Raw genomic sequence first — 10588 nt, forward strand, 5'->3', positions numbered from 1 at the left:
GATTTTTTAAAAGGACACCCATTTCACTTCTTATTTTTTTTAGAGAGGGAGAGGAGCAGAGAGAGAGAGAGAATCCCAAGCAGGCTCCATGCCCAGCACAGAGCCCAAACGGGACTCCAACTCAGGACCCTGAGATCATGACCTGAGGTGAAATCAAGAGTCGGATTCTTAACTGACTGAGCCACCCAGGTGCCCCCAAAGGACCTCTGTTCTAAAGAAAATAGTTTCAAGGTCAGACCAGATCTTCTCTAATAAAGAGAATACGGATATTAGCAAAACCATTGCTCACAGGTAACATTGAAAAAGAGTATGTGAGGTATTCCTTAGTCCTATGCCCTCCTCCTCAACACCCACAACAGTAAATTCTTCCGGCTGATTAGGTTCATGTTGGTGTTTATTTTTGAATCATTATGTTCAAAGAGGAGCCTGACCCCAAGGAAGGGACACAGCTCTGGAGTCAGAGCCTGGGGTAGAGTCTGGCTGTCTTGGCCCCACTGTGAGGGTAGCACAGGGGAAAGGGTCAGAGAACCTGGTCAAGATACTTTCTGGTTTTGTTTGGGGAGGTACTCAGCATTTCAGCCTCAGTTTGCTAATCCACAAAAATGTATTGAGTAGATTAAAGGAGACAATAAATAAAGGCTATAAATGTACACTGAGAACTATGAAGCACTAAACAACAATTACTTCCATAAACTAGCTGTGATGGTTCACTTTTTCTATCAAATTGGCTGGGCTGTGGTGTTCAGATATTTGGTCAGACATTATTCTGATGTTTCTGTAAAGGTGTGTTTTGGTATATATTCACATTTAAATCAGTGGACTTTGAGCAAAGCAGATTACCCTCCATAATATGGGTGGGCCATATCCAATCAGTTGAAGTCCTTAATAAAACAAACACTGACCTCCCCAGAGCAAGAATGAATTCTTCCAGTAGACAGCCTTTGACTTTGAACTGCAAGTCTTCCCTGGGTCTCCGGCCTGATGGCCTACCCTGCAGATTTTGGACATTATGCTGAGCTCTACGGCATGTACATCAGTTTTTCATTTAGTTTACTGATACTAATGTTTCTTTACTTTGTTTCTACTTTTATTTCGGATGCCGTCTGGCTTATTATTTCTTTTCTAAATCACTAAGGAATACATTTAAGTCACATTTTTCTTTGCTTTTCATTATTAAAGATATTTCAAGTATAATTTTTCTTTCCACTACTGTCTTGGCCACCCTCCATAAGAGAGGAATAAGGGGAAATGACTTCTTTGCAGACACACTCTGAGTTAGGTTGTTAGTGACATGTAGACATATTACTTCTAACCACCCCATGGATTTGAGCATGCTCTGCTCATTGGTCATGTTTCTAGACCCTTGGGCTCACTGCTGGACACACTCCAGCCTCCATGACACCAAGGTCATGCTTAAATTTCCTTGGAAGATTTAATGTAAACTCAGGACACTGGTTGTACTTGAATGGAATATGCTCAGCTTTGATACCTAGAATTTCTCTTCCTTCCCACTGTAATGAACAGATCAAGTCAAAATGTGAAATTTCCTAACATGTCTGTGGTCCTCCCTTAACACAAAGTTTCAATCCAGTCTTATTTCCTCTAACACTGCACTCCCCCTCCTCCGCCATCTCAGCCTGACAGCTTCCCAGGCAAAGGGTGTACCCATCCTGCCTTACACTCTAGAGGACCTGTGGACAGACAGCTAGTGGGCTTTGAGGGAGAAATTTCATCTTCTTCCTTCCTAGTGAAGGCCCTACCACTATATGATGGCCTTTGTGTGTCTCTGATGACCAAAAACCAGGTCAAGGTGCTTGCTGTCAGACAAAAGGAAGTGGGGCCATTATGGTCTGTGTCTTTTGCCATAAAAACTACTGTTCATATTCTGGGATTGTGTCACTGACACATGCATGATTTTAGATTTAAAAAAAAATCCCATGTGATCAGAATTCTGTGGCTTTATAATTTTCATCTAACTTTGTTGCATCATGAATTGAGAATGTGATGGACAGAATTTCAGCTTATATTACAGCTCATCTCAGGCCTCTACAAGCTCTCTTTCTCCTCCTCTTCCTCTCTTCTTATTCCTTTCTTCTTTTAAAGAAGTTATGGTAGGAAATAATTTCCCAGATTTTAAATGTAGTTTTTCCTGATGTCAATCAGATCTTTATAAATATTTCCTTTTTTTTTTTTTATTAGTAGCAGGTCTTCTTCAGTTCTTTGATTATTACATTGGTCTGACATCTGTAGATTTTGAAACATGTCAATCTAAGCCATCAGGCAAATATTAATAGCCTAAAATGGCATCATTTGTTGTGTGGCCTTGTCAAGAAGGGACAATAAATTCATCTTTTAGTGGAGTTGTGGTGAGGATTACAATTAATGCTCTTTAAAATGTTTTTAAAATTATTAGCTCTCTCACTTACAGATATATTACACATATCTTTCTGTGTGTATCAAGTATTTTATTTAAAATGTAAATAATGAAAAACATTAAAAAAATAAAAAATAAATAATGTTTATAAAGCATCTGATGTGGTGCTGAATACAGTAGGTGCTCAATAAATGGTACTTACCATTGTACTTTTTAGAAGTTCAAATTATGGGGCTGTATGAGAAGAAATGTCTGAGATAAACATGGAAAGTACTCCGTTCAAAACCCTGTGTGAGGTATTGTAGGACATCTGAAGATGTATAAATGGCAACTTCCTTCCCTAGAGAACTTACAATCTAGCTGTGGTGGCACATAAACATGGCTAGCGAATCAGGACACAGGCCCAGTCTATACTCTAGAATAGTGCTTTTCCATCTCTTTTGTGTCATAGAACACAGATAAAATGACAATATTTGTACGGTGCACAAGGGCAGGTTGGAAGGGCTCTGGTGATGCTTGTATGGGGCTCAATTTCAAAAACTCTTGATTTTTTTTTCTTTATGTAATAATTTATGATGAAATATTACTATTGAATTTATATAAAACATCCAAATAAACATTTTAAAAATTTCCAGTGAGTAATTGAGCTTACACCATTAATATGACTTTTAAAAATTACAATCCTTGTGTTTCAAATGATTTCACAATCCCTGGCCATATTTTAATAACTGACTTCAAACTTTTTTTTTTAAAGATTTTATTTATTTATTCATGAGAGACACAGAGAGAGGCAGAGACACAGGCAGAGGGAGAAGCAGGCTCCATGCAGGGAGCCCGATGACGTGGGCCTCGACCCTGGGTCTCCAGGATCACACCCTGGGCTGAAGGCGTTGCTAAACTGCTGAGCCACCCGGGCTGCCCTGACTTCAAACTTTTGACCATAGACTAGAAGCTTTTTACACAGAGGTAGTTCAAAGTATAAAGCATTTTTGTAACATTGAAATTTTTCTGCAGTTGAAATTACATTTAGGGGACCTCATAGCTCTTCCTTTCTTATTAGTAAATATTCGATTGTTTATAAAAATGAAATAGACTTCAAATCCAAATTCCCCATTATGTCAAGGGTTTCAGGGTAATAATGAAGCTCTAATTTGTGTAGTAGACAAACATTCTCCGAGCAGATAGCCCTTGGTCAGCTAATATATACCACTGAAAGGACCCATCAGCCACCAATAAAAAGAGATATCTAGTACATGTGAAAGGTGCTAGATAAGGGAATGGAGCTGCCACCTGTCATTATACCCAACAGGACCCCTCAGTGGGCCTCCCCAGGTCTACCTTACACCAACTGACCATATCTTACACTATCTCCCAAGCCTCTTGAACCTCTACCTCAGGGGTCCTGCCAACAGCCCCATAGGTCCCTGTCCACAAGACACTGATGTTACAGGACTGTTGTGTACTAACCTAATCCATAGCCCCGTTTGCTCTCATGTGGAAGGTGGCTCACTGAAAGTTATGGTGGTTCAGAATGATTATAGTGTCTTTGATTATGTGTATCTTTATCTGCAAAATGGACTGGAGTTTCATAAAAGGTGAGACATGCCCGGCAAGTGGGCCATCCCTGAGAATGCTTTCCATCACTCTATGGGAGGTAGTAGGAAAAGCTCGCAAACCATTGAAGTGGAGATCAGGACTTTGGAGACAGGTGGGGTTGGGGTAAGAGGGTGTCAGGTTCTAGCCTCTCATTTTATAAGTGAGAGGAAGACTGGGATCCAGAGGGAGAGGGGAACTTCCCTCTGGTCACACGGAGGGATGGATGGATCCACAGAACGCCCCAGCTCCTTCCAAAGCTAACAAGCCAGATCCCACACTCCCCAATGGTACAGGAGGCCCAGGAGCCTCAGCCTGAAAGCACATGCCCCTGGGAAACCGGGCTCACCTTCCTCCTGCCCTGTGCCATGGTTTCACCAATAATCACTTTGGGTTCTTCATTTTCATTACTTTAGAGTCTCAGACTAAGGATAAAGGCATTTTGGAGGAGAGGCTGCACATTCCTTTGGAAACAAAGAAGCATACTACTTGGTATCAAAGAAATCAAGGGCTAAGATTCTCTGGGGGTGAGAGGTCCTGCGCTCAAGTCTCAGGTTTAGACCAGGGTTAAATTTTCTGTTTGGGGGAATGGTCTAAACTCCCATGTGCATAAAAGCTTGTGCATTTGAAGGCAGTCTGTCCCTTCAGTATCTTCCATGACTCAGATGGAGTCTATCCAGATTCCCTTGGAGAGAGAGCACAGCTTAGTGGTTACCAAGCTGGGTGTGGGTCCAAACTGGCTTTTATTCCCCCTTCACCATGTCCTCTCCATGTGACCCCCAATCTCTAAGCCTCAGTTTCACCAGCTGTACCATGAAAACAATTGGCCTTACTGCTTTAACTCTGTATCAGAGTATCTCAACTTTGGCATTAGGGACATTTGGGAACGGGTGAATTCCTTGTTGTAGGGGCTGTCTTGAGCCTTGCAGGATGTTTCAGAGCAACCTAGTCTCTACACCAGAAACAATAGTGCCCCCTCCCCCAGTTGTGAGAACCAAACCATCTCTGGACATTACCAAATGTCCCCTGGGGGGAAAATTGCCCCTGGTCGAGAACCACTACTCTCTGTATTAAGTGAGACATTTGGGAGACACGTGCCTGGCACTTAGTTAGCACTGTGGTTACGCCCTGGGTTCAGACTCATCTTTTCCGTTTCCAAAAAGCCACTCAAACTCCCTGAGCATCATTTCTTCATTTTAAAATGGGACACTGGACAATTGTGAAAATCAAACAAGAGCCCTGAAATAAAAATGCCAGGTCACCCATCAAAGCTGCCGAGAGCTGCCTTGACACCCTGGTACCGTGTGGGGGATATTTTGGTAATGAGGCTGCACGGCTGCGCGGAAATCCCTCTTTAACCTGCAAAGTAACACATTTTAGCTTCACCTGTCATCTCTCCGTCTCACAGGGAAGTAGCTGAGGCTCAGAGAGGTAAAGTACCTTGCCCAGTGTTACGCAGCAGAGTGCCTGGAGTCAGGGTTGAATTCGGAAAACATCAACACCAAGGTTGGTGCCACAGCCACGACATACGTGTGCCTCCCGATGATCACAAAGGCCACGATTTAAGTGACAGCAGCCCCTCCTGTTAGCAAAAGGAGCTTCCATGTATAAAATAGATCTCCGTCTTATGACTGGGGTTGTACCATAGGACAACAAGGTAAAATGATTTAGATACTTTTCTCCTGCTTTTAATTCAGAAAAGAGATTATCTCCCTAGGAGCTGCTTGAAGGAAGCTGGAAAGGAAAGGTCAGAGCCAACCCCACCTCCATGCTATGAATCACTCCCTTGGAGGGCTGAGCTATGCCTTCCACATCTAGGCTCTTATTTTTAACTTTGCAAGTCTTGGTTATTCTGGCTTCCTAGGGAAAACCCCTCTGGTGCCTGAGCCTCACTCAAAGTCCGGGTGGTTGTGGGCATCTAGCAGGTGGAAGGGGAGTACAGAGCAGGCTTGTCCCCTTCCCTGGCTTCTACCGGGGAAGGTTCCTGATCTCTGGGGCCCTAAAGCCAGAACTCAACACCCACCATCACCCCTACCTCTTGTCCCCAAACATACTCAGTTTAGTTGCATTCTAGAGGGAAATCCCCCTTCTGGGTCTTGCCTGGCCTTGGAAATTGTGCTGAGCCACGGGTGCCTTCACGAGCGGCTGATTCGTGGTTACATAATCACAGGAAGGGCAGCCTACCCAGGGCAGGGGTATATCCAATCATGCATTTCTTCCTTCCTAAGACTCCACTCTGGACACAGGATTCCAGGATTCTGGGCAGCTGAGAGTGTGAGCGGCACGGGAGGTAGGCAGAGGTGGGTTATCTGAAGCCTGGTTATGTCCGGGTAATGGGGCCAGGCTGGGATGAGTAGGAACCCAGGAGGGACATTATGCAGGGCAGTGCCAGGTCAGGTTTTATAAACTGTCTCTGCTGATCACTTGGAGGCTGGATTTGAGTGGAAAGACCAAAGGCAGGAGATCATCAAGGGGCTGCTGCTGCAGTCCCAGAGAGAAGTGTTAAGGGTCAGAGCCGGTGACACATCCAGGGCATGCAGAGGCAGGCCCTGGTGAGTCCTCTGGTGAAACTCTGGCAGAGAATAAGGCAGGCTGGAGAAATGTCTTTTTTAAGACTTTGTGATTGATTAGGTGAGAAAGGTAGAAGGGGTAGGAGGAGTCAAGGATGACTCTCAGGGTTCTGGCTGGGACATGTGGGGGGATGATGGTGTCAGCTGTTAGAGAATTGTCTTTCCCTCCTGTCTTTGTTGGCTCAGGCTGCCTTACCAAAATGCCCTAGAATAGGAGGGGGAGCAACTGTAATTTATTTTGTTCACAGGCCTGGAGGCAGCAAGTCCAAGGTCAAGGTGGCAGCATAACCATGATGAGAGCTTCCTTCCTGGTCTATAGATGGTTGCCTTCTCATTGTATGCCCGCATGGCCTGTGTGCTTACAGAGAGAGAGAACAAGCTCTCTGGTTTTTTTCTTATAAGGGCACTAATCCCATCAGACCAGGGCCTCTTGATTGCATGATCTCATCTCGCCCTAATTACTTCCCAAAGGCCACAGCTCCATCACTTTGGGGCTAGGGCTTCAACATATGGATTTTGGGGGATATGGTTAATTCATAACACCTCTCTACTAAAAAGACGGAAGTCATAGTGCCACATATCCCAGGCCACTCCCTGTTGAGCCTCTATGATGACCTTAGGAGGAAGCCTGCAAGCACATGTGTTCACATTCATTCATTTATCCTTCCACCCACAAGGGGAGATTGTCGAAAAGGAGCCTCCTTAGGCAAGTTGGGAGTCAGTTAGGAGTTAACAGTGAAGACTTTTCCTGACCAAAGCATGGCAGGTTGGTTCCCACCCAACCTAGAAACAGCTGAATCAGACGCACCCCTGTCTTCAGGGATCTCATTATTTTGTAGATCCAGGGGCAGCTCTCTTGGGAGAGCTTCAGGTCATGGACATCTTGCTTCTGGATGTGAAGGTCTTTAGGAGTGACCCCATCACTCTCCTCTTTGGGACAGGCATTCATCTAATGCTCCAGGCAGGGGACGGTCTGCTTGTCCGACTTCTAAGTTCCTGGTCTGAGTGAACCCAGCTCAGTTTCTCAGGGTGACAGAAATTGTAATCTAAGTGAACTGAGAGCATTTAACCTGTCTGACTGTGCATTTGCTGAGTCCAAAGACATTGCAGACTGAAGGTCACCAAACAGGAAGACATTCTTGTTAAAAACAGAAAGAACGAGGTGAAGGCTTTCACCTCAGCAGACTCTGCTCTCCCTTCCTGCCGCCTCCTACCCCCCATCCCTGGAGGTCTGCGTTTGCCCAGGGTTATCTGTGGGGTCACTGGGTCTTAGCTCTCTCCAGTGAAAGGAAGAGAAGCCAGGGCTACTGTGGATCAGGTCCTCACTTGCTCTATCTCATTTGAACTCCTCGTAACGCCTTTTTTGTGAAGAGGTGGTTGGAGCCCATCTCACAGTGGAAGAAATTGGGGCTCCAAGAGGTACAGTACTTTGCCTAAAAGTAACGTGCTAAACTTGCGTTTGAGTCTGAATCCAGTTGGCTACTAAGCCTATGCTCCTTTCGCCATTCCATATCACCCATTGGCACACACACAGCACTTTCCATGGCTCCTAATACTCATCCTCTTCTCCTGTAAGTCATGGCTACTTAGATCCAGACTTCTCCCCTTAGTAGAAATGAACAGTCTGGGGGCAGTGACCTTCTTGCTTAACCCTTCAATCCCCACCATACCCAGCAAGGGACCCAATATATAGTAGTATCTAAAAATTGCTTGTTTTTACTGACTTAAAGACTTAGATTCACATATACACCATGATTGGTCCTATCCAAAGGACAAAGCCCACTAACCACACGTGGCATTTCCCTGTACCCTGAGCTGATTGACTCACCACCCCAGCTCTGTCTCTTGCCCATCCTCTTGGGTAGCAGGAACATCGTTCAAGCAGTGACTTCTTCCACCTGGCAAAACTCTGATCAGAGATGCGAAGGGATGCTATGTTATCTGAGGCAGGTTATATAGGACAGTGATGCTTTGGACTCCACAAATTCCCAAATCTATGTTGCAAGGTCTGTTTTCAATCTTCAGGCATTGTAGGCATCTCCTGGGGCTACAAGAAGAATGCTCTCATTTCAGGACAGAGTATAGCCAAGAGCCAACTTGGCAAGGGCCAGAGGGATATAAATTCAGAGTGACAACCTAAGGAACATGGTTTTAATAGAAACATACTTCTATTTCTTCTCCAATCACATGTCGACTGTCTGTTTGCATGGGGAGACCTAAGCTCAAATGAGGATTGTCAGAATTGGTAATGGAGGGGCTCTGCTTTTCCCCTAAAGCTCCCCTGTCCTCCAGATGACGACGCTGAGAGATTGCTTGGGTGGCTGGGGACTTCATGAAGTCAGCATTACAGAACAGCCAGGGCAAATGTAGGTATATGTGCTTTATGCCATGGGGTACAATTCTGACAAAATTCATTTGAGAAAGTGTTAACAAAGCCCTGGACTGTATCGGGCACATGCTAGGTGGCAATGTTTCAATGAATAAAATACCTCTTTAAGGAGCTTGTGGTCCAATGGAGGAGACAGACATATAGAGAATTGCCTAATTAGAATGATGAATGTGTCCCAAGTGACATCTTTGGGCATGGCCTGGAGGGTGGAGAAAAGGCAACTTCGGAGAGAGTGCCTGGAAGGGCCCAACAGGAGACCTCAGGATGAACAAGCAGGGGAGGAGCATTGCAAGAAGATGGAGGCATTAAAAAGAGTGGAGTGTTTGGGGAGCTAACCTAATAGAGCTTGACTGGGCCCAACATTGTGTTTCAGGCATGGTGGAGAAGTAGGAGACGTCCCCGGGGAACTGCATGGTGGTTAGATTACTCATTGCCACACCAAGAAGCTTGGACTTTCCCTTTGGCAACACAATGGGAATAACATGGTCAGAGGTACACAGTGGAACAGTCACCACCACGGGTGCAGCATGAGGGCTGAAGGAGACTGGAATCCGGGCAACAAAAGGATCAAAAAATGGGGTTGATGTGGTGGAAGGTGATGGGGACCTGAAGCAGGACAGGACAGTAGGATTGAAGAGACAGGAACGATCAAGGAGATAGCAAAGAGGCATTCTTTAGACATTGTCAATAAATCACCTGGTGTCCACCAAGACCTTTCTGCGGTATCAGGACCTCAAAATGGACATCCTCCTTCCTGTGGGATGCTTTCATAAAAAGAAATGCAGGGGTTCAGAAAGGAAGGCATTCTCATGGACATAAGGGGTTTACTGTCTATAGGGCTCCTTCCTGTGCTTTATCTTTTTTTTTTTTAAGATTTTATTTATTTATTCATGAGAGACACAGAGAAAGATACAGAGACATGGGCAGAAGGAGAAGCAGGCTCGCTGCGGAGAGCCCAATGGGGGACTCGATCCCAGGACCCCGGGATCACACCCTGAGCTGAAGATGCTCAACCACTGAGGCACACAGGCATCCCCCTGTGCCTTATCTTACTTGTCATTACAGGAGTCCTGAGAGGCACATTATTAGTCTTTAAAATTATGTTTTGGTAAAAAAAAATTATGTTTTGGTTTATCGGATTATCAAAAAAGATATAGAAACAATAATTGTGGAATGCTTAACATACTTAAAAAAAAAAAAAAGGAGTAGGAAGTTAGAATTGCCTTAGCCCCAGATTGATAATGAGTTAATTTGTTGGTCAACCGGCTGCTTAGAATGCCATGTTAAGTGAAAAAAATACAAACATTTCAATCCCAATTTTATAACCATAACAACAAAAGGTATTTTTCTAGCCTTTATTGTGGCTACAAAATTGGGATTGAAATATAAATAAGTTTTACCTTTTTTTTTTCTTAGCATTAGATTGCAACCTTTTTTAACGCTAATAAATCAAGCCTGCAAGCCTAATTTCGCACTGCTGCACGGTCCTCAAACACACGGGTGCGCTGTAATTTATTAATACAAGTATCTGCTAATAAGGTGTTGAGGGACATTTCCATATATGGAAACTTTTGCTTTCATAAATATGCTTTGCTAGCCACCCAGTAACCTACATTGCCCTCCTTTTATTTCTCAATTCATTTCTTTTTTTTTAATAATAAA

General features: G+C 44.2%; 1 long non-coding RNA gene across 4 annotated transcripts in view; it reads left to right on the top strand.

Moving 5' to 3' along the window:
* LOC140641829 (uncharacterized) overlaps nt 1–10588 on the top strand; it is a 54536-nt gene that overhangs the window by 38618 nt on the left and 5330 nt on the right. For 2 of the 4 annotated variants that reach the window (XR_012038426.1, XR_012038427.1), the window contains one exon: nt 44–2911. The exons of the other annotated variants lie outside the window; for them this stretch is intronic. This is a non-coding gene — a long non-coding RNA (uncharacterized lncRNA). Of the gene's footprint in view, nt 1–43; nt 2912–10588 lie in introns of those variants that run through there. 4 annotated transcript variants of the gene reach the window in all.

The sequence above is a fragment of the Canis lupus genome, chromosome 10 (genome assembly GCF_048164855.1).
Source record: "Canis lupus baileyi chromosome 10, mCanLup2.hap1, whole genome shotgun sequence".
NCBI classification, from domain to species: Eukaryota; Metazoa; Chordata; class Mammalia; order Carnivora; family Canidae; genus Canis; species Canis lupus.